Below are 25,545 nucleotides of genomic sequence, written 5' to 3' on the forward strand. Positions count from 1 at the left end.
ATGATTCGTGTGAAAAGGTTTCCGACGTGATTACTGCTGCACGACGCGAATTAACAGATTTTGAATGCGCAATGGTAGTTGGAGCTAGAGGCATGGGACATTTGATTTCGGAAACCGTTAGGGAATTCAAATTCCGAGATCCAAAGCGTCAAGAATGTGCCGAGGGTACCAAATTCCAGCCATTACCTCTCACCACGACCAGCGCAGTGGCCGACAGATTTCACTTAACGACCGAGAGCAGCGGCATTTGTGTAGAGTTGTCAGTGATTATAGACAAGCGACAACGCATGAAATAAGCACAGAATTCAATGTGGGACGTACGACGAACGTATCCGTTAGGACAGTGTGGCAAATTTTTCCGTTAATGGGCTACGGCGGCAGACGATCAACGCAAGTCCCTTTTGTAACAGCACAACGTCACCTTTAGCACCTATCCTGCGTTCGTGATCATATCCACTGGTCCCTAGACTACTGTAAACCCGTGGCGTGGTCAGATGAATCCCGATTTCAGTTGGTAAGAGCTGACGGTAGGTTTCAAGTGTGCAGCGGACCCAAAGAAGCCATGAACCCAAGTTGTTAACCAGACACTTCGCAAGCTGGTGGTGGCTCCATAATGGTGTTGGATGTGTTTGCACGGAAGGGACTGTGTCCTCTGGTCCAACTGAACCGATCATTCACTGCAGATTGTCATGTTCGGCTACTTGGAGGATATCTGCAGCCATTTTTATGAATGAAACTGCGTCTTCTCGCCGGGCCACAATTTTTTTTGCGATTGGTTTTAAGAACATTCTGGACAATTAGAGCGAGTCATTTGGCCACCCAGATAGCCCGACATGAATCCCGTCGGTCATTTATGGGACATACTCTACAGGTCAGTTCGTACATAAAATCCTGCATCGACAACACTTTCACGATTATGGACCGCAAAAGAGGGAGCATGCCTCAATATTTTTGCAGGGGACTTCGAATGACTTGTTGAGTTCATACCATGTCGAGTTGCTGCACCACGCCGAAATAGGTCCTAGAAGATATTAGGTGGCACCCCATGACTTATCACAGTGTGTAGTGTTACATCACGACAGTCGCTTGACATGAAGATTTACATTGAACAGACGTGTTTTACCACACACATAGGCTACTTTTATACGTTCTACACTCAGCTGTCTTTGTTGCTTACTTTATTTTCTACTTCGAAACCTACTATGGCAACAACCTCAGGCACCTAATTACAGTCACCGAAATGAACTACACCTTCAAGTGTATCTTACTCCTGAACCATAACATCATCTAATGTAGTACATGTAAGAGTCGTTACCATTTAGACGTTCTTACTCCAAACCAAAAGATACGCTTGCTAGTGTATTTCAGTTCGATGACTGTGCCTAAGTGCCTGAATATACAGCACAGGCTTCCGAAACCATTGTAAATAAGCAAAAACTACAGGTGTGTGTAAAATCAATGTTTAAACAGTCGGTGTGCGTCAAAACAAAGTAATTTACAGCTGAAGCCCTTATTATCCAGAGTCAGGGAATCAACAAGGCAAACCTGTAGAGAGGATCAAAAACAAAATTGTAACCATCCAGAATGAATTTCCTCTCTGCAGCGGGATGTACATTGATTTGAAGCTTCCTGGAAAATTGAAACTGTGTTGGAGTGGGACTCGAACAGAGCTTTACTTCCGCCAGTACCTCTTCTACTGCCACCCAAATTCTAATTGTACTTCTGACTGTCTCGCGGATCTGTATACCTGGCGGATGCATCTGTGGCCGCGGGGGTAGCCGTGGCGCCCTGTCACGGTTCACGCGGCTTCCCCCGTCGGAGGTTCGAGTCCTCCCTCGGGCATTAGTGCGTGTGTGTCGTGCTTACCATAAGTTAGTTTAAGTTAGATTAAGTAGTGTGTAAGCTTAGGGACCGATGACCTCAGCAGACCCATAAGATCTTACCACAAATTTCCAATGTGTATCTGTGGTACGTTTTACGAGTAATGAAGCTGTTCAACCTGCGGAAATGCATCGCAGGATGAAAGAAGAGCCTAGTGATTCGGGTGTGTCCTTGCAGAAGGGCAAGAGTGGCATACAAACTTTAAAAGAGACGTGACTTTTGTCCAAGACGCTCAGCGCACGGGCAAGACACACCGTGCAGTGAAAACGTTCGCGTGATGGGTGCCAGCTGACTGCAGAACTGAAAGTTTGTCGCGTCGGTGTGTGAAGAACTTTCGCGTCTTTTCCTGATCGAAAGTAATAGATTTTTGTACAGAACTGCTACAGCAGAAACCTGAGTGCACTTTCACTAAAGTGAAAAGAAAAGATAGAGCAGGAGTGGCGCTATAGCTCTTCACCAAAACCAAAAATTCCGCACTTAAATATTGGCAGGGAAAGACATCCTCTCGTTTGGGATATCAAAAGGGGTAATTTCGGAGCATTACGTGGAAAACGGTTAACAGTGACTAATAATTAATACTCCTCAAGTCTACTGCGAAATCACTTTCACTATGGAGTCAGGAGTTAACGATGAGGACTTCCGTGTGCAACTTTTTCGTTGCAATACGTCAGTGCTCGTCTACGTATGTCCGCTCAACCGTAACAGCAACACAGGATATGACATTTGAATGTCTCGAACAACCACCTTGCTCATAAGACCTCGTCCCGAATTATTTGAACTTATCGGAACTTCGTAGTAACGCTGCATGGCAAGCATTTCAGAGACAATGAAAAGATGAAAAGCGTGGAGCAAGAATGGCTGCGTACACAACCAAAAGAATTCTTCCCACGATGTGTCCGTGGACTTCCGGATATGTGTAGCGCGTGCATTATACACTGCTGGCCACCGTAAATGCAACACCAAGAAAGACAAGAGGTAGCACAACAAAATTTATTTTGTAGATAACATGTTGACCAAGTATCACATGATTACGTTTACAGACGTCTGTGACATGTGGTTCCTGCCGGAATCAGTAGCCAGAGTAGCCACCATTGTTGGAGATCACCGCTGCCACACGTCTCGGCATTGAGTCAAAGAGACGTTGGATGTGTTCCTGGGGTACAGCAGCCCAAGCAGCTCCCACACGTTGCCAAAGATCATCTGGTGTGGCAGCTGGGGATGTAATCTGGGTCACTCGTTGAGCAACCATGGACCACATGTTTTCTATCGGCGAAAGATCCGGAGAGCGAGCCGGCCAGGGAAGCAATTCAATCTGGTTATTGACGAAGAACCTTTGGACAATGCGTGCCACGTGTGGTCGCGCATTATCCTGTTGAAATATGGCTGTGGCCGAGCCCTGAAGGTAAGGAAGGACAACCGGCTCCAGCACCTCGGATATGTAGCGCCGGCTATTTAAAGTACCGGCAATGCGTACTAGAGGCGTGCGAGAGTAATATCCAATAGCGCCCCATACCATAATACCCGGTGCAAGACCAGTGTAGCGGTGCATAATGCAGCTATCCAGCATCCTCTCTCCACGGTGTCTCCACACTCGAATCCGACCATCGTGGTGCTGCAGACAGAAGCGTGCCTCGTCAGTAAAGACAACGTCATTCCATTCTGCCGTCCACATCCGTCTGTCATCACACCATTGGCGACGGAGACGTCTGTGGTTCTGCGTCAATGGTAGACGAAGCAATGGACGTCTTGCGGACAGACCACTCTGCTGTAAACGGCGTCGAATGGTACGCGCAGACACTGGATGATGCGTTACAGACGCAATGTGCTGTGCTATGTTTCGGGATGTCACTGAGCGATCCGTCACTGCCATGCGCACAATTTGCCTATCATCACGTGCAGTGGTGCACCGAGGTGAATGCGATCGACCACGTCGGTCCGTCGTACCCTCCTGCATCCAACGGTCACATATTCGCATTACAGTTGTTTGGTTTCGTCCAACACGACTAGCGATTTCTCTGTATGATAATCCACAATCTCGGTAAGCCACTATCCTTCCTCTGTCGATCTCGGATACTTGATCAAAAGATGTTCGCTGTTGTCTACGAGGCATAACTGATCGTCTTGTGAAACAACCACAAGGTAAACACACGTGCCGAACGTACACTCGTCGAAATCGCCAAGCCTTAAATGGCGCTATGAGGTGGCGCCACAGGCGCGCGTGATGTGCGTCTGCGTTGAAATTCTAATCAGTTGCATATCTCATCGCTGCAAACCAATGGTGTAAATTTCACTAGATTCGGATGCTTCCTTCAGGGTGTTGCATTTACGGTGGCCAGCAGTGTATGTGTGCGGATTACACTGCAAAATGAAATATCTGTAGTTTTCCTGTATTACTTCGTTTGCGTAGTAATAAATATGCGGACCGTTTCTAAGCTTCTGCACAGAGATCATGTACATCCGTGTTCGCAGCTCGTGGTCTAGTGGTTAGTGTTGCTGCCTCTGGATCACAGGGTCCCGGGTTGGATTTCCAGCCGGGTTGCGGATTTTCTCTGACAAGGTGCTGGTGGTGTCCTCATCATTTCATCATCATCATTATTAGTGATAGCGGCTAGATTGGACTGCGTAAAAAATTGGAGTGTGCAAAAAATTGGGCCTTTGTATTGGCGTTGATGACCGCGCCGTTGAGAGCCCCACAAAACCAAACATTATCATCATCATCATCATCATCATCATCATGTACATCCATAACCATTCCTGTATGCGAAACGGAAGTTTGAGCCAGACTTTTAGCTATCGCCATATGTTTCCTTTGGGGTGGTAATTTGTGATTTGACTGATATATTCTGATAGAAATGGAGGGAGGAAATGATTCAGGTCTAATCTCACGCAGCGAGCAGCAGTCTTCCGTCAGAGCTCAAAGTTTTCCCCGATAGCGGACCGGATCGAGGCTCAATGTCACCGTGGGCTTTCCGTTTCCGCGAAGGCAAGATAATGCCACCGCTGACACTCAAATGTCAAGCCGATGATGATTATGTCTTATGACAAGTGTGAAATGGTAGCAACAGTCTGTCCCATGGAACAACAGTAACAGGGTCATACTACACGGACTTTCTGGAAAATGTTTTGAGGCCGAAGATCCGCCGTTGTGCATGATAATGCATGACCGCAAATTGCCTAACAAGTACGCAGGGTTTTAGAGAATTATGGGTGGGAAATCCTTCCCCATCCCCACTAAAATCCTGACACGAGGCCACCAGACTTTGATTTCTTTCCGGAAATCAAGAAATACCCCGAGGAGATCTTTTTCAACGAACTGAGGACGCTTCTTATGCAGTGACTCGAGTAAGCAGACAGATCAACAAAGATGATTTCAGGCTTTTTGAAGCACTGTGGCGCTGTTATTGGGAAGAATGGACATTACACTGAAGATCTGTAAAGACATTTTGTGAAACGCAAAGGAAAATTTTGAACCATAATTTTAAGATGTACAGAAATTTTGAAATGACTCTCGCAATTAACATTCTCATTTAAACCAACCTCGTACATCCTTGGTGCATCTACCGTCCATTCACCTGACTAAACTTTCCCCCCACCTCCACTTCATTTTCATAGCTTCCATTCCAATTGGTACCTTGATCTATTTGAGGAACCTGCATTTCTCCATTCCCTTTAAGCAATTCTCAGGTTTTGAATGGTTTCGCATTAAATGTCCATGTCTCGTTGGTATAGGTCTTAAGTAATATTACTCACTGATAGCATACTATGCGTTTCAGGCACGTCGGAAGTTAGTTTTGAAAATCCTGCTTACTTTACTGAAACTGCATTTTGAGACCGACTTCCTTTTATGTTTTTCTTTTTTTGTTCCTCTAGGTCTAGGTATCAAATGCCTTAAATTTGTAAAATTTGTTTTTCGAGTACTTCTTGTAAACTTTTTTTGTTTCGATTGATTTTCATAGGCGCTGTAGCGAGTGTTAACCGACCAAGACTGGAATAAATGTACCAATTCTGACATTTCGCCTCTTTGTCCTCGTCTGCTTTTTACAAACGTAATTCTCCAGTACTCTAATTAATGCGATAGGCTGTCCCTAATACTGTGTGCCACAGACATGGCCGCGAAGCCGCAATTTGATATCCCGGAGGACCAATCTCCATTAATGATTACGCACTGCCTATGGCGTATTACATTAGCAACGCGACGGTTACCTAACGTAATGTGACTCGCCACTAACATGGCGGACAGAAGTCTATTAGCTTGAATAGGTCAAACAGCTTCTGCCCACATTGGCAAGGCTTGCAAGATCGAGGGTCTCACATAACGGTTAGCGTTCCTTCTCGTGGCTAAATGTGAAGCTCCACCTGCAGAGGACATATGTTCGCATGCAGAATGCGCAAAATGGTTCAGTAAGAACATTAACATTAAAAAATTCATCGAAATGAGCACCAATAGATCTGGCTGTATCCGTGAAGACTGCTGCGGTACGTCGTTTGTTACTTGTTAAACCACTGGACTCTCCTTCGCTCAAGAAAGGTTCGAATCCTCGTCCAATCATAGTTTCGGAAACTTTCCTAAATCATTTCACGAGAATGAAGCAGATGTGTGACGTTGCTCTATCAACTGGAAATTCATGTGTTTGTCTTTTTAATAATATTTGCACGAGGCGGCCTATGGTACGAGGGTTATTCGGAAAGTAAGGAACGATCGGTCTCGAAATGGAAACCACAGTGAAAATCCGATGACGTTTTGCACAGGTGTATTGGGCAGTGTCTCTAGTATTCCCGTCGATCGCGTTACGTCGTTACTGCGCATGCGCCCTTTCACTGACATGTCTGGATTTAACATAGATGTTTACAATACGAATAACGTTCACGGTCATCGCCAAGTCCCGGGCTGAATCAAGTTCACAAAAGAGGAAAGGCCGCTGGACCTGATGGGATACCAGTTCGATTTTACACATACGCGATAGATCAGTCTAATCTAAAAGCCGTAAATTCAACTAAATACCTAGGAATTACAATTACTAACAATTTAAATTGGAAGGAACACATAGAAAATGTTGTGGGGAAGGCTAACCAAAGACTGCGTTTCATTAGCAGGACACTTAGAAAATGTAACAGACCTACTAAGGAGGCTGCCTACACTACGCTTGTAAGTTCTCTTTTAGATTACTGTTGCGCGGTGTGGGATCCTTACCAGATAGGACTGACTGATTACATCGAAAAAGTTCAAAGAAAGGCAGCACGTTTTGTATTATGGTCAAATATGGGAGAGATTGTCACGGAAATGATACAGGATTTGGGATGGACATCATTAAAAGAAAGGCGTTTTTCGTTGCGACGGAATCTTCTCACGAAATTCCAGTCACCAACTTTCTCCTCCGAATGTGAAAATTTTTTGTTGACACCGACTTACATAGGGAGGAACGATCACAAAGATAAAATAAGGGAAATCAGAGCTCGTACGAAAAGATATAGGTGTTCATTCTTCGAAAAAGACGATCGTGTGACACCCAGCTCGCGCTATTCGTCCACGAGACTCAGAGGGCCGTAGACACGGGTTCCTAGGTAGATGCCGTATTTCTTGACTTCCACAAGGCGTTCCCCACAGTCGTTTGATGAACAAAGTAACAGCATATGGACTATCAGACCAATTATGTGATTGGATTGAAGAGTTCCTAGATAACAGAACGCAGCATGTCACTCTCAATGGAGAGAAGTCTTCCGAAGTAAGAGTGATTTCAGGTGTGCCGCAGGGGAGTGTCGTAGGACCGATGCTATTCACAATATATACAGGGTGTCCCAGCTATCTTGTCCACCCAAAATATCTCTGGAGCAATAACAGCTATTGGAAAACGACTTTCACCGGTATCAGTGTAGGGCTGGGGCCCACGAATGTACATATTTGGAAACATTCTAAAACGCAAGCATATGTGTTTTTTAACACAAACTTATGTTTTTATAAATGGACCTCCTATATTTTTTCTTCAGCAATCCATAGCATGACAAAGCACATACACAATGGTGTTGATTGCATCGCAATATTCCCATTACATCCCGAGATATTGAGACGCGAAGTTGACGCTTGAAACACCCGACATGCGCTGCTAGCGCACGTCCTGAGGCTCAGGCGTGAACCCCATGCTGCAGGATGGCAGCAGACCGTATTATTCGTTTCGGACTTCTTGATAAGTATGGAAGTAAGATTACGCATGTCAATCACATCGCGATTACGTGTAGCATGGGGTTCACGCCTGAGCCTCACGACGTGCGCTAGCAGCGCATGTCGGGTGTTTCAAGCGTCAACTTCGCGTCTTAATATCTCTGGATGTAATTTGAATATTGCGATGCAATCAACGCAATTGTGTATGTGCTTTGTCATGCTATGGATAGCGGAAGAAAAAATATAGGAGGTCCATTTAAAAAAACATAAGTTTGTGTTAAAAACACATATGCTTTCGTTTTAGAATGTTTCCAAATATGTACATTCATGGGCCCCAGCCCTACATTGATACCGGTGAAAGTCGTTTTCCAATAGCTGTTATTGTTCCAGAGATATTTTGGGTGGACAAGATAGCTGGGACACCCTGTATAAATGACCTTGTGGATAACATCGGAAGTTCACTGAGGCTTTTTGCGGATGATGCTGTAGTATATCGAGAGGTTGTAACAATGGAAAATTGTACTGAAATGCAGGAGGATATGCAACGGATTGACGCATGGTGCAGGGAATGGCAATTGAATCTCAATGTAGACAAGTGTAATGTGCTGCGAATATATAGAAAGAAAGATCCTTTATAATTTAGCTACAATATAGCAGGTCAGCAACTGGAAGCAGATAGTTCCATAAATTATCTGAAAGTAGGCATTAGGAGTGATTTAAAATTGAATGACCAAATAAAACTAATCGTCGGTAAAGCAGACGCCAGACTGAGATCCATTGGAAGAATCCTATGGAAATGCAGTCCGAAAACAAAGGAAGTAAGTTACAGTACACTTGTTCGCCCACTGCTTGAATACTACTCACCGGTGTGGGATCCGTACCAGATAGGGTTGATAGAAGAGATAGAGAAGATCCAACGGAGAGCAGCGCGCTTCGTTACAGGAGCATTTAGAAATCGCGAAAGCGTTACGGAGATGATAAACTCTGCAAAAGAGACGCTCAGTAGCTCGGTACGGGCTTTTGTTGAAGTTTCGAGAACATACCTTCACCGAGGAGTTAAGCAGTATATTGCTCCTTCCTACGTATATCTCGCGAAGAGACCATGAGGATAAAATCAGAGAGATTAGAGCCCACGCAGAGGCATACCGACAATCCTTCTTTCCACGAACAATACGAGACTGGAATAGAAGGGAGAACCGATAGAGGTACTCAAGGTACCCTCCGCCACACACCGTCAGGTGGCTTGCGGGCTATGGATGTAGATGTAGATGTAGATCCCTTCCCAGTCGAAGATCATTGTGTCATGTCCTAAGTCTGGAGTCAGCGCTAGAAAGGTGTTGTATTAACGCATGTCTGCAAGGGCAGCACTGCAGGTTACCTGCACCAGCTGGATATCTACCTCCGTGGCGCAGATCCTGTCCTGAAAAAGTTGCAGCTTCGCAAGCGATCGTACGGTATTAATGTTGACTGTTCCCCTCGTTCTATGCTCGGTTCGTTTCGTCGTCATGCTCGTGTCATTATAAACTCCAAAGACTATAGTCCATTATTAGTGCTCAGATGGTTGCCCGCCAACGGTCTTCCCTCCATTGTTTTCGTCCTGTGGTGTGCCTCCTGTAAGGGAGCGGTCGTCAAGTGGGGGGTCCCAGTTCTGGTACCTCATCGACTTTCTCTGCCCAGTCACATTGGTCATCAATCCCAGAAACGCCCCCTGCTGCATATAGATGTGATTACCGGAAAGCTGACTGCCCCATCGGTTTTAGCACGTCAGTCGGTGTCAGTGAAGAGGGACTGTCTGAAAGGTAGGACATCTGGTCACCATCTGAAGAAATCTTTTCGACGTGTTCCATGTCAGATGTCTCTTCGGATCGAAGTTCTCTCCCGTGTCTCCCAAGGCCAGCGGGAAAGGGGGGGGGGGGGTCGTGCCGCCTGAAATATGGCAGCGCTTCTTGCGACGCTTCGGCTAGAGTTGTTTTCGCACCCTGTCCTCGGCCGCGGGCGACGCCTCAAGCCCTTCATCGGGTGCTGGGTGATCCATTGCTGCCGCCACATTCTCGACCTCCACTTGCACGCCGCGTGCTACTTGTGAGGCTACGTAAGGTTCCTGCCACATCTGCCTCTCTCGCCATCTCCTCTCTGCTCCCCAACTGGGTCCGCTCTTCCATCAACATGTCCGCGTTATGCTCTGAACTCTGTACCACTTACCGGTGGCCCACTGACACATATGTCATTGTCAGTTTAGTGGGAAATCCTTTCTGTGACGCTTCTCCACTTGGCAGTTGTATGATGCGGCACTGTACGCACTTCGAGTAGATATTTCCTTCTCCACTGCAGCGAGAACATATCGTAACTCACAGTATGAAGAAAAATGTTAAGGACGATCTACGCCTGTCGAACGCCATTTAACACGGGATACGTGCCAAAACTCGCCCAGGATTCAGGCATGTGACTGAATACCGCCCAGATGGTCGCAGCGATTCAATAATCATCGACTCTGATACCTCAACGGCTGTTCAGAGATCCAAACGAGCCTCACTCCCAAGCCTGAAGGAGCCACTGTTACATTGCTCACTTGGTCATCAGAATGTCGAAATTTAAATCCACTTTGAGCAGCGGCGATAGTTCTTTCACATCCAGCTTCATCGGTCTTTTTAACCTACATCGTGCTGCTTACAATGGATAGATGCATCCCAACTATGCCTGAAGCAGGTAAACGAACTTAATCTCTAAAAAAATGCCCTTTTTCAAAAGCCTGGGCCGCGTGGTATGGCAGCACTGTTTGAGGCGCCATGTAACGCATTGCGTGGCCTCTCCCGCCGGAAGCTCGAGTCCTCCCTTGGGCATGGGTGTGTGTGTTGTTCTTAGCATAAGTTAGTTTTAGCTAGTTTAAGTAGTGTGTAAGTCTAGGGACCGATGACCTCAGCAGTTTGCTCCCTTAGGAATTCACACACATTTGAACACATTCAAAAGCCTTAGGCTTGGCGTATTCAAACGTAAATTGGACCGTATTCTTTCTGAAATTATGTGCCATGGCGATCTATTCAGATAATAACACGTGCTGGTATCAGCGGCGTAAACACTTCTTCTTACACGCGCCCTCACGGCCGGGAGAAGACGTCTGAAGCGCGCCACTGCCAGATGCAGACTGTTCGGCCACTGAGGCGAGTTTTTCCACACCACTGTATTAGGGATTAGTTGTGAGTCTGTATTTGAGCCGTGGCACCTCGTCGTACTGTATCGATATGCTCTTCTCTTTGGCTCTAAGATGTTGCCCAGCGAGCACATCTCCCTCCAGCGTGGCCTGGAGGACCGGCCTGCTAGGCCAGCTATCGAGTGTGACAGTTAGTGTGATCAGGAAATTATCATTGGAGCAACCAAGCGGAAAGGAGGCTCTTCGCCGCCACCCACCTGTCTCTGTGTGGAGTAAACTGCGAAGAATATTCAAGGGACATGTTTGCTTGTGTTTGGATTACAGTGCCGAGGAACATCAGGAGGGAATCATTGAAAACCCATCGAGCTGTCAGAGGAGTGTTTACCAGAATTTCTGGATACTCCAGTTCTGTTTATTGGTACAGAAGTCCGCTCCTCCATGGAATTTTCAAACTGAACTGTATGAACCAGAATTTGTGTAAATAAGGTCTGTTAAATATTTTAATTAGATCTTTGTATACTGCATCTTATTAGGAGTTTGATCTGTGGCTTTTTAACCATGTGTGATTCTTTTAATTTGGGTTGATGGTAGTATCTGCCCCTACAAGGAAGCTGATTGTGAATTTTGTTGGTAGTGTACTATTCATATGCGTTTTAAGTGCTTCTATTTGTCTGTTATTAACTTTCGCCTTCTTTGCGGCAAGTTGTAGTTATGGCGCAAGGTGTTGATTGATGTTTAACAGTATCACAGATTGTCTATTCCTGGTGTAAAAGTGGACTTCGGTATAGCGCGGATGTTATTGCGTTAGTGTTAAGAACCGTATGACTTACGTTTAATTTGAACATTTTGGATAAATTCCGTGCTCAATTTGTAGTTGTCGTTTGGCGGAACATTAACGGTCCTTCTGGACTTGGTTCTAATGTTTCTTACTCATCGAAGCTAATGGACTGCTCATCCTGCTTCAGATCATGTATATAGTGTGTTTATTTCACTTAAGTGTTTTATAAGGAAATTTTACTTTGTTTTAGGACAGACTGTCCGTTCTAAACTTGGCCTGGACTGTCTACGTGACCAAGAGCCGCAGAATTTATGGAAATTGGCTCGGGGTTGGCTTAGCCATTCTTCCAGGAGGATTTGGTATAACTATATAGTTCTGGGATTTCCTTAAGCCTACTGTAAGTGGTGTCTTAAATTTTCCGCTAACTTGTTAGAAGGCTTAAATTTAGAGTACAGCTCCGTAAGAAATTGCATTAACCATTGTTTATTACAATATCGGCTGAGAATTGAGCTCGCACCTACTGGAATTTATTTGTGCTGAAGGGAATTTTGTTAAGAATGCTTATGCTCTGGCGTCGGTGCTGTTTACCGATCCTTGGAGGACCACTCAGTCGGGGCCCAGCCGCCTGTTTACGCGATTCTATGCTCAAGCACTAGGCAGCGAAAGCTCGCGCTGTCCGTTTTCTGCTGTTTTACTTCTCCCAGGCGCAGCCGTGTGTTTTAATGCTGTTGTTCAAAGTTATAATTTTAGAGAAATTCTCAGCCATTCTAGTAGTTAATTAAGAGGTTCCATTTTTATAACTTTATTGCTTCTTTAAACTATAAGTTTTTAAACATTTTACTAGTGGTTGAGACCTCTACGGTATTCCTTATTTAATGTACATTTGAACTGAATATTATTGTGGAACCCTGTAAGCCATGCTATTATGTCTGCTTTGAGGTTTTAAATCTTTCTTATCCTTCTTTGGTGACTTTGTATTTTAGTAAAAGAATTGTTTGGCTGTAGTCTATTATCTAGCCGATTACGTTTCATTAAATTTCTTACTGGTGTATTCTGCTCACGAAGTATTGTTAATTTTTTATGGCTGTTTAAAGTTTGATTGAAATTTGTATCTTATGATCTGGCAAACAAGTGATTGCTTGCTATTTACAATTGACATTATCTGCCGACGCTGCTTATTGTTCAGTGGTCAAATAATCGTTGTTTAATTAATTTCTTAATTGGATTTAATGTAATTCACTCTATGAAAAATAAATTTGTGTGTTGCACCCGCGAATGAGCTATGCCAAATCCCCATCGGTCTAGCCTTTCCTCGTTTTCCTTCCTGGCCAAATGAAGAGGCCGTATTTTCACATTTCAGTATTGACGACTGCCTCATTGAAAATTTAAAAGTTTGTGTGTGTGTTTCTTTGAGTAGCTGACAGCCAAATAGTACGAATCAGAAAATATTGACGATAAACAAGATGCACAGTCAGCTACTGCTAGAGATTAGATGTTGGTTCATTTTTCTGGCAAACAGGACTGCGAAAAAGAATTTGTGTAGCTGAGAAAATGTTTGGTTCCGAAGAGACCTATTCAATAACAAAAACGTACAATTCAGTTAATGCAGTTATTTCATTTCAGATTCACTTTTTGTCTCCGCGAACTGAAACTTCGCACGATTCAGTGATTTACTGCAGCATTCGCTACAACTAAGATGTTGCCGGATTGTCGGATGTTAAGATTTCCATTAAGGCACAATCGTGTCCTCTAATAGTTTTACCGATGTCAAACTTCTTACGTAGCGACAGTTTTAGTACAACGCTTATCCTGTGTTCACAAATAACATGAACAATTCAGAAATGCCTTTGTGATGTAGTGAAAACTGTCATTGTGAATGATAAAGTACCGTACTTGGCCCGGTATTCGGACAAAAGTTTGTGGACTTGCGATATCTTGGCGGAAATCAATTCGTGGCGGTTGCGAAGGTTTATTTATTTTTCGTCGGCCATTTCCTTAATTTCAGTCAAGGGATCGATACACAGTCAAAACGTTTCACTCAGGAAAGCGTTTTCCAGGACGGAGCTGTAAAACTTATGTAAATGAATCCATGTCAATTGCAGTGGCTGGAAGAGGAAAGAAATTCGTAGCGGTCTACCTGACATCAGCCAGGAGACTGACGACTAAACAAGAATGTTCGCGAAGCGAGAAGGTACGTAGAACTTGATGCGTTTCCTTTCGTCCTTAATATCCATCTTATGTCCGTAAAGATCAATTGTACCACTAAACGTATCTGATAAAATGTGGCATTATCTATAAAACAATGAATACTTCTGTAAAACCACTCAACATACCTACTGGGAGAATCTTTCAGAACTGTATCATAAGTTAAACCAATGTTACCAAGGAAAGGAAACAAACGATTTCACTTGTCTTCCCACTTCCATTTTCTCTCCCCTTGATGGCTGCTTGTACAGGACAAGTGTAATACGATTTGACTGTAATTTTTCTATCGTCATCATTGTTTTACCATAATTACTTGAGTTCACAAGGACAGCCATCCTGTATCCATAGCTTTTACTCAAATTATATTGTACCTATTTCAAATGTGTTTCAGTGGAAAAATAGCAGAAGCTGACGGCGGATTGTTCGGAGGCGGACGATCGAACACTATCTGCGTTCTTTTGTTAACTGCTTTACAACAGAAAGCGAGAACCTCGCCATCTCCTAAGATATTTTATCCGATCATTTCCCTTGCTTTACGTAATATGTCGTTGTCAGATATGCATCGATCTGCTCGGTTACAGACTTCAAAAAACTACACCGGTCCTCCTGCTCCATGAGCTGATGCAGTCCCAATTATAAGACAATGTTCTGATGATGGACCATACTAAGGTGATGTTTCAGTTAAAGCAAAAGAAGTTTCAACCAGTTGCAGTGCATGGTGCTATCTACAGAGAATGTACATCATCAACATGGGTTGCCTCCATGTCGCTACTGTTGAGTCACGCAGTCATATAATCGTATGTTGTCAACTATTAATTAATGTCGCCCCTTTGAGAAACCTTGCCACATGTAGCGCCCCGACGTTGACGCAGTTCTCTCTCATAAAAAAAAAGTTTGTGCATGTATACAAAAATGTGCATATGCTCGGGAATGGCATAAAAGCACATTACAGTCTTATCTCTGCCGTAGTAAACGCTTTTTATTTTATTTTGTTCGTATGTGATCGGCATGTCGGCGCAACTACACAGAGTAGGCACGAGTAACGTCATCTACGTATTGAATACAAGAAATGTTTAAGCAGCAGTTTTCTTGTTCAAAAATCGAATTTTAATAATAGTTGTGACAGAGAATATCGTGTTATGCCTTGTGTCAGAAGGAGAAACGTCTTCCAAAACGTCTTGGAATTCCACGGCGGTAGAAGGGTTTCTTACGGAGAATGACGGTTGGTTGGTTTGGGGGTGGGGGTGGGGGAGGGGACCAAACAGCGAGGTCATCGGTCCCATCGGATTAGGGAAGGATGGGAAGGAAGTAGGCCATAACCTTTCAAAAGGAACCATCCCGGTATTTGTCTGAAGCGATTTAGGGAAATCACGGAAACCTATGTCAGGGTGGCAGGACTCGGATTGGAACCGTCGTTCTCCCGAATGGGAGTCCAGTGTGCCAACCACTGCACCACCTCCACGGTCATGGAGTGTGGGGTTTATCGTTCTGCAATATTGCTGTTCACATTGTCATTCGAATATGGGATCGATGGTTTCAGGGGCGCCGCGCTGGACACTTTGCATCAAACACCACTGGCGACTAGCGCCCGAGAAGACAGATACATTGTTCGTTGTACTTTTAAGGATTGTACAGCCTCGTCATGGACCTTTAGTCAGAATTTTGGCTTGTTTGTAACAAGAGAAGTAGCCACACGAGCAGTACACGACGTGAAGAGCACCGTGGACCGCCAGCAGGGCGACCACTGTTGGGACTTCACGTGACACAGCAGCGGACAGAGGGGTGTCGATAGGTGAGTGCTCAGCGACCACGATGGACACCGGAGTCGAGCCACATCATTTTTTAGCCGAGTCCCAGATTGGGCTCACCATCAGCATGCGTAAATCCCGAGAAGAAAGAACGTTGCCACATTGCATTTTCATCATTATACTGGCCTTCCCTGGTGTATTAGGTATCATTGGTTGCACAACACGAACACCTCCGGTTCGCATAGCCGGTAATTTTGACAGCAGGCGTTACATTTCAGATGTGTTAGAGACAGTGACTGTGCCCCGTCTTCGGGATGTCTGTGACATTATCTTTCAACACGAACGCGCAATACGGCATGTTACTTTTTATGCATGAGAGACAAAGGATTATGGCATGTTGCACTGGTCAACACGCTCTCCAGATCTCCCACACATTGGTTGCTGAGAGACTGGCACGCTTCCCATTCGCCAGCCAGTACGATTCATGAACTTGAGCATAGAAATGACACAATATAGATAGACGTACCGGCGGCTCATACTAAGTTCCACTCGGTGCCCAGTCAGCTTAGCGCTATTGTTGTTGCCAGAGGTGGTAGCCCTTTATACTGAATTTCGCACCCTGTATAGCCACAAATTACCTACAAATTTAATAGTGTCATATTCACACTACATGGTAAATGGGGCGATGAAGAGGTAGATGTACGTTACAATTTGATTCGTGGAAGTGAATAATGAAAAGGTATGGATTAAAAGTAAGTAAAGATAAGAGTGAAGTAATACTATTTGGAAAAGATAAAGGGATCAACGGGAATATTACTTTGAATGGAAAACCCCTCAAGGTGGTAGACAGTTTCACTTATTTAGGGAGTGAAATATCTAGTGATGTAAGAATAACCAACGAAATTAATAGGAGGTTACAGAAAGGAGGCAATTTCTACCAAACAATAAAACACCTGATTTGGAATAAGGAAGTTTCAAAATGGTTCAAATGGCTCTGACCACTATGGGACTTAACTTCTGAGGCCATCAGTCCCCTAGAACTCAGAACTACTTAAACCTAACAAACCTAAGGACATCACACACATCCATGCCCGAGGCAGGATTCGAACCTGCGACCGTAGCGGTCGCGAGGTTCCGGACTGTAGCGCCTAGAACTTTTCGGCCACCCCGGCCGGCAGTTTCAGAAAAAGCAAAACTCCTTGTGTATAAAAGCTATTACTTCCCTATTGTCACCTACGAAGAGGAAACATGGACAGTGACAGAAAGGGACTGGAGCAGACTGCAAGCAGGGGAAATGAAACTTCTCAGAGCAGTTAAGGGAAAAACAAGAATGGACAGAGTAAGGAATGTAAATGTTAGAGAGGATCTTATACAAGAAAATATGAGAGAAAAAATCGAAAAAAAAAACGATGAAGATGGTACTGGCATGATAAGCGGATGTATGCGCAGAGACTTCCCAAAATTATGGAAGAACTAAAGATGGATGGAAAAAGACCTAGAGGGTGGAAAACGGGAGAATATCTGTGGAAAGGAGAGGTGCAACCTGTCAGCAGGTGGAGGAAGAAAAGTGGTGGGAGGACCGAGACAAATGGAGAGGACTCGTCAGCACCCAGACCTGGCAGTAGCTGGAGCGGGATCCGGATACTACTACCACTACTACATGGTATATGCACAATAAGTAAAATTTTGTTATTTGATATTCTTCCTGGAGTTGCAGTCTCAATGACAAGCGGTGTATGAGAAATTTTCATAGTTCAGAGTTCTGGGTACTTCAAATGCTTTCTCTTATGGAAGATCCCTCCAAACTACGGCCTGCAGGCCAACACGTGCCCGTCGAACGGTAACGGGTCAGACAATACACTGATTATGCAGAACATTATGACCATTACCTACCGTGACGTTGGATGCCGCCAGGTGGCACTGCGGCACTTGACAAGAAGCTGTCGTGAACATTTCCGGGAAGTAGTAGGACAGTAAAATTACCACAAGCCGCTAAAAGGTTGCAAGTCATCGACTCCTCACAGAACGTGGGGATCGGAGCCTTGTCTGCTGTGTAAGGCAGAACAGATGGTGTTGTGTGGCATTTATGCCGAAAGAGGACAATGCTGGCGCACGCACCAGTGTTTCAGAGCACACTGTTCATCGAGCACTGTTGAACGTGGAGCTCTGTAGCAGAGCGCCCCTACGTGTTCACATGCTGACTCAGTGACACTGTCAGTTGCTATTGCGGCGGCCACGGCACCATAGGGATTCGACCGTCGGCTCTTCGGGGGAATCACGTTTTTGCTGCGCCAGTCGATTGTCGTTTCTACAAAGGCCGTCATAAAGGTGAACGGCGGCACAAAAACGTGCGGCGCACCGCGGTCGCAGGCTGATGGGAGCATTATTATGCTATGGGAGACGTGTCCATGTGCTTAGTTGCAAACCATATGCATGTCTTCGTGACGGCGATGTTATCTTTCATCAGTATAATAGTCCGTGTCTCCGAGCCACAACTGTGATACAGTAATTTGAGGAGCATTATAGTGAACGGATGTTAATGTCTCGGCCATAAATTCGCCTTGTGTAAATCCTGTGGAAGCCATCTGTGTCGCTATTGGGCGCCGTCATTGAGTACGCACATCAGCGGCCCCATATTTACTTGAATTACATGATCTGTGCACCGACATCTGATGCCACATACTTTCACAAAACTACCAACAAGTTGTCGAATAAGCAGTATACTTCGTTTCAAAGAAGGACAAACAAGCTTTTAAGCAAGTGGACATAATGTTTTGGCTCATGAATGTACTTGGCATCCGTCCGTCGTAATTTTTTTTGCTACTGTGGAACCTTACTTCTAGAGCATCTCCGATAACGAGTGATCCGCACAACGTGTAGAAGAAGATGTTAGAAATTGACCCGTTTAACGAACGATGTTCCGCGTAAAGAATCTGTTAGTGTTATTTATTTCAGTCTTTAATAACCATTTCAGAAACCACCAGCTGGCCTGGATCGGTCTCAATGCCCACTATGCCTGAATACTAACTCACGCGTACTCCCATAAAGTACCGGTCTGTAAACTAGAAGCTGTACTCAGTCAGTAAATTCTCTGTAACGATGTTGCAGATCTTTCCTTTTCCGGCGCATGGTAGCCCTTTCCCTTGCAGCATGTCTCCATGAATCCCAATTCTGATTTGTCGCCGTTAACTGATATGAATTCATTAAAGATACTCATAAGCAGTAGCTAAGCACGATACAGATTTACTTAACAATAGCGCTTTGTCTCTTTTCCGCCAAATTTTGAAGCACAGGCTTAAAACGCATTGAGCTGTTCTACATGGATTCCTATGGAAAAAAAGCTGACCCTCTTAACGAATGTTAATTATCAGTAAGACTCAGTAACGAATGCTCACTAAGCGAAGTAACACCAAAGTGCACAATTTACAATGCAAATAAATGATTTGAAATGCGTACCACAATCGCTTGTTTTAATACGTATTAACTAACCTATATAATGTAACTGAATATTTTAACTGTAATTAATTATATGAGATTTCCTGGAAATTTACTGTACCTAAGTGGCATACGTATGTAATACACCTAATGGAGTTAAGCTCTGTAATTATGATTAATGAGATTTATGTAGCTGTTACTTCCCACTTACAACTGACTGAACTTGTGCATCGAGTTTGCTACTGGAAATTATCAGCAACGACTTGAACTGCTCAACAGTTACTTTAAATCAGTGAATATCTTTTGTATATTTCATTTTGGAGAACGTTATTTCACACTGATAAGTAATGCCGATAGTGGAAAAAAGCCACGATCAAACTTATGCAACGGATCAAATTGTGTGAGTAGAAAACTCTTACAAATTCTATCAATGATGAATTTAATATTTACCTATATAAAAATTGATACATTGCAAATCAAACATTTCTATTTGATTTTTCGGGCAAGAATTTCTATACTGGTATTACAAGGATTTTAAAAAATCTTGATATCGTATTCAGCTCCATCAAAATCTGAAAAACGAGAGTCCAAATTTGTTTTTAAAGCACTGTTTCACTTGCGAAATCTACTACTGGAAATGGAGTCTCTGACTGATGAATGAATGTCTGGCATGTATTAAAATTCGGGAATCATATTTTGTTCAGAAAACAATTTTTTGTCGAAAGGATTTAATACGAGTGTACAATCAGGTAATACCAGGTTTTCTCCTAGTAATTTTAAATTACAGTTTCATACGTTTGGCTAAATCTGTATAAATGATAACTTCCATAGCCACTCACTGTTTTGTAACTGTCAGAGGAGAATTCTCTTCATTCAAAAAATTGTCAGAGCTTTTCAACAGCTAAGCTAACGTACTGCTGTATAATACAGTAAATCATTTTCTACAATCTCTTCAATTAACTCGCGGAACTGACGATGACTGAGAGCATGTGATCTCTTATAGTTAACTGCTGACATGACTAGCTTCGAAACTACCGACATATCCAGGAAATTTCCGCACAAAGACTGTTGATCAATGGCGGAGTGTACGGTTTATAGTTTTGATTCACCGTCATTTTCTGCTGCCTTTGACACGAGAGCAGTGACACCTATATTTTTTCCATACATGTTTTAGTTGCCATCAGCTGTGATACACGTTAAGTTTTTCCACAGATTTTTTTTCTACTCCTTGAAAAATTTCTTCTTCCGTGGCAGTACCGAAATGCTCTGAACTTCAAGAAGCTTTTTCATATAATTCATTCTTTCAGTCCTCGAATAAAAGTTGACACCTGTGCAGTATATGAGGCATCTGTTGACTCATCCAGAGCCAAAGAGAACCACTCTGTCGAGTTTACTAAGTTAATATACGTTCAGCAGTATCATTTACTCTTCGAACCACCGTATTTGCCAACAGATTGATTTTTTAAAAATAAATTAGCTTTTTATGGACATAATCGTGCAATCCTTCATTAATTCGCTGTCAGTAAATGGTTTCCCATATGTTGCTCTTCAGTGAGTGCCACGGAATCTAGCACAGGTTCTTGCTTTCTTCTCCAGTATTTATTTCCTTAAACAACATTTGCTGAGATTTCAAACCGCGTTTCAAATAGGCACATATTTCCAACCGTTGACTTCTTGTAAATCTTCGATAACTCTGGGGATGTTCAGTCTCATAATTCTATTCTTTGCCTTTTTTTTCTTAATTAAGAGATAGTGATGTCGCCATTACTGTTTACAATTTCTGCTCTCACTATCTTCCGTTTCTTTTCCATATTTGCACAAATCCGCACAAAAGGGATGTAACTGCAAATCAAAATGATGCCAGTTAATAGAATATGTGAGTAAGGAATTGCATTGGATCTATCATTAAGGCTATTTTAATCGAATTAAATACTCACAATTCAACACATTTAGTAAGAAACTGTAGTAACAAAACACACTGTCCCACTATATATCGCATACGTTGCGGCTACACACAAGCTGGTGCTGTACTACTGCACTTAACTTCTCTACTCTCCGGAAGACGACACTGCTATTGCGCATAATGCAACACTGCAGTATGTTGGTATGAAGAATTATAGTCCGTCCAACTTGTACTGAGACATGTGAGCGGGCCCGGCCGCTGTGGCCGAGCGGTTCTAGGCCCTTCAGTCCGGAACCGCGCTGCTGATAAGGTCGCAGTTTGGAATCCTGCCTCGGGCATGGATGTGTGTGATGTCCTTAGGTTAGTTAGGTTTAAGTAGTTCTAAGTTCTAGGAGACTGATGACCTCAGATGTTAAGGCCCATAGTCCTTGGAGCCATTTGAACCATGTCAGCGGTGACCGCAGGGAACGAAGAGGTAACCACTATTGCAGTCGTATGGCGAGGAATGCATCGGCGGGAAGTTGTCCCGTAGTGCCGAAACCATAAGTTACTGCCCGCCATCCATGTGGAGCACGTGTTGGTCTCACCGCGGACTTCTAGTATTCAGGCACATACAACTGATTTCATCAAAGTGTACGGGCCTGAAGATGGCGTTGACGCAAAACTAGTTGCCAAATAAACATAAATTTTTAAGTACAGCTGAAGGAGTTTCATTTTTAATAGAAACCATATGCAGCTAGCGCTACATTCTAACCAATTGCTGTGATGTTAATGACGCACGGAATTAACAGGGTTTCGAGAAAGCGCGTTACAACGACCATCGCGAGTGGAATTTATTTGTATCTGGGTATGTGAAATGAAATTAACGGCAAACAATAAGAGTTTTACTGCGCAATGACTGCTCAAGAGCCACTCAGCGTCGGATCGTAAAGATTGGCAGCAGTGATAAGCGTCCTGAAAACTTCTGAATCGTACCGAGTAGTTCCCATCAGTACTAGGGTATCAGGCCTCGAGGATACCCTAGGTCTTGGCGCTTGGGACTGAGGGTAATAGCCGGTGCGGTCCTTAAAATGTTTGGAGACCACTGTTTTACAGGGTGGAACAATGCCGGCGGGAAATGTGTCCCGCACTTCCTAAACGTCGCACCAGCCTTGGCTCAACAGCTAGGTTGGCACTGACAGAGCGGGATTCGAACGTCACCATGTTGGCGGGAATACTCGGATAAAGATGACGCTTGTCGCTCGGCTTCAGTGCCAAGTGCGTACCTCTGACGTAACACCGGCTTAGACGTCAAACGGAGACGCGTGCGTGCTGCCAAATTCTGACTCAGTGGATGCTATTGTGGTGAAGCAGAAGAATGTTGACGAAATCTGCTCCAGTTGTCAGCCAAGCGTGAGGGTCGTCTTTCCGCAGTTTCGACGACCTCTTTGCTCGGTGTCTTCTAGTGAAACCTTCTCTACTAGAGGACGTGCATGAAGCTCGTCTGTAGGCACTAAGAAGACTCCAAATGGCTCTGAGCACTATGGGACTTAACTTCTGAGGTCATCAGTCCCCTAGAACTTAGAACTAATGAAACCTAACTAACCTAAGGACATCACACACATCCATGCCCGAGGCAGGATTCGAACCTGCGACCGTAGCGGTCGCGCGGTTCCAGACTGTAGCGCCTAAACCCGTTCGTCCACTCCGGCCGGCAAGAAGACTCCACATTATGAGTTGAGTACACGAGAAGAATTTTGCATATGAAGTTCCCAGAGACGGCCTTCATTAGAACAAAGCAGAACGTTCTCCATGCAAACTTCGAGAACCATGTAACATACACCGTATTCCAACGTTTTGCAAGCTACCAAGTAATCACGAATAAAGAAGTGCCCTTAATTCCAGTCAGTGATCACAAACAAACTGTCATCAGACTACAGATTCCGATTCATATCATCTTCAGATCTGCCGGGAGAACGGAAACCAAATAAAACTTCTGGACAATAAACATCTTGTAAACATTCTTTCTCTTCTTTTTCTTGTGCCTTTTTGACGCATCAGTGCAGGGTCGACATGGTTATTAACGGAAGTGGGATGCTTAATTGAAGGGGCAATGGGATACCTTTTCTGTCACCACCACGTTACCCCTGGGATCGAATATGTGTGCCCAAACTGTCAGGGATCGTGTCTTGTAAACAATCATATTTACTGAAACTTCCTGGCAGATTAAAACTGTGTGCCGGACCGAGACACGAACTCGGGACCTTTGCGGGAAAGTGAGCTACCCAATTACGGTTCACCCCCAGGCTGTGGCTAAGCCATGTCTCCGCAATATCCTTTCTTTCAGGATTGCAATTTCTGCAAGGTTCGCAGGAGAGCTTCTGTGAAGTTTGGAAGGTAGGAGGCGAGGTACTGGAGGAATTAAAGCTGTGAGGACGGGTATTTCAGTTGGCAGAGCACTTGCCCGCGAAAGGCAAATGTCCCGAGTTCGGGTCTCGGTCCGGCACACAGTTTTAATCTGCCAGGAAGTTTCAGCGCACACTCCGCTGTAGAGTGAAAATTTCATTCTAGAATCTTACTTACTGTTATTCTCCTGGCCTCACAAACTGCAGTCGTTTTTTGGCCTCGTCAAGTAGCCTCATCCACATTATTCTGCCTTCGGCATCTTTTTTCCTTGCTCCCAGTGCCTTGAGATCCTTGGCAATCTGGTCTCTCCACCTTCTTTACAGCCTGCCTACAGGTCTTCGTCCTTCCGGTTTATTCTCTGTGACTTTTCTCAGTAAAGATCTCTGCTCTCCTCTATAGACGTGGTCGGCCCATCTCAGTCTTCTTGTCTTGGCTTCCGCAACTACATCTGGTTCATTATATAGCTCCTTGAGTTCTCTGTTCTTTCTTCTTCGCAATTCTCCGCCCTCATAGATATGTCCATATATCTTTCGCAAGATTTTATTTTCAAAAACTCTTATCTTCCTGTCCGTGTATTTATCAATTCTCCATATTTATGCCCCATATAGTAATAATGGTCTGACAATGGCTTTATGTATTCTTACTTTGGTTCCTCTTGACAAAATATTGGATGATGGTAGTTTATTGAGTGAGTATGATGCACTGGATTCAGCTTAGATCCTCACCTCTATTTCTTGTTTCTCATCTTTTTTGGTACTTACTTCTAGCCCCAGATATTTAAACTCGTCTACTTCTTCAACGTGTGGTTATCGATCTGCAGAGCTTCCCTTCTTTTTGTTCTGTAGTTTCTTTCTACTCTCATGAGTTTTGTTTTCTTATCATTTGCTTCTAATCCAGCTTTCTTTGATTTTTGAAAGAGTCTGTTTACCAGTATTTTAAGGTTATCCGGATTGTCAGCGATTAAAAAATGGCTCTGAGCACTATGCGACTTAACTTTCGAGGTCATCAGTCGCCTAGAACTTAGAACTAATTAAACCTAACTAACCTAAGGACATCACACACATCCATGCCCGAGGCAGGATTCGAACCTGCGACCGTAGCGGTCACGCGGTTCCAGACTGAAGCCCCTAGAACCGCACGGCCACACTGGCCGGCGTCAGCGATTAGTGCTACGTCATCTGCAAAGGCCAGTACATTTATTTTTGTTCCCTCTTCTGCATCACTTCATGCGTCCAGCTCTTCCGGGGTTACAGTGTTGAACAATAGGGGTGATATTCAATCTCCTTGCCTCACTCCTGTTTTTGTACCAAACGCGTTGGGATATTCGCCATCCATTTTTAAAACCCCTTTCAAGCCTTTCAGAGTCACTTTCACAAGATTTGTAATCTTCTTCGGTATTACGAATCTTTGCAGTTTCTCCCACAACTTATCTCTGAATATACTGTCATAGGCTTCCTTAAAATCAACAAATAGTATTGCCATTGCTTGTTCTATTCTCAATATTTTGATATGGCTTCTTTCAGTATGAATATCCAGTCAGTAGTTGAACGAGTCTTCATAAAGCCCTCTTGTTTCTCATTTATTATCTCTTTTAAATCAGGTTGTAATTTTTTATGAAGGATAGTCGAACAGTTTATAGGCGGTGCTATTCAATGAGATGCCTCTGTAGTTCCTGCATTGTTGTTTGTCACCCCCTTTCTAAATTGGTATTATTATCGCTTCTGTCGACTCCTCTGGCATTCTTTCTTCATTCCAACGTTCGTAACAAGTTTGTGTATTTGTTTTGCAATTTTTCTATCTTCCTTCTTAAACAATTCAGCTGTTATGCCATCTCTCCCTGGAGCTTTGTTGTTTTTTAGTATTTTGATTTATTCTGTTATTTCTTTCAATGTCGGTGGTTCCACA

General features: G+C 43.9%; 1 protein-coding gene across 1 annotated transcript in view; it reads right to left on the reverse strand.

Annotated features, from left to right (window-relative positions):
• The window catches only part of LOC126194745 (NACHT domain- and WD repeat-containing protein 1), a 633,295-nt gene that overhangs the window by 489,433 nt on the left and 118,317 nt on the right, over nucleotides 1-25,545 (reverse strand). The window lies entirely within an intron of this gene.

Source organism: Schistocerca nitens, chromosome 7, assembly GCF_023898315.1.
Source record: "Schistocerca nitens isolate TAMUIC-IGC-003100 chromosome 7, iqSchNite1.1, whole genome shotgun sequence".
Classification (NCBI taxonomy): domain Eukaryota; kingdom Metazoa; phylum Arthropoda; class Insecta; order Orthoptera; family Acrididae; genus Schistocerca; species Schistocerca nitens.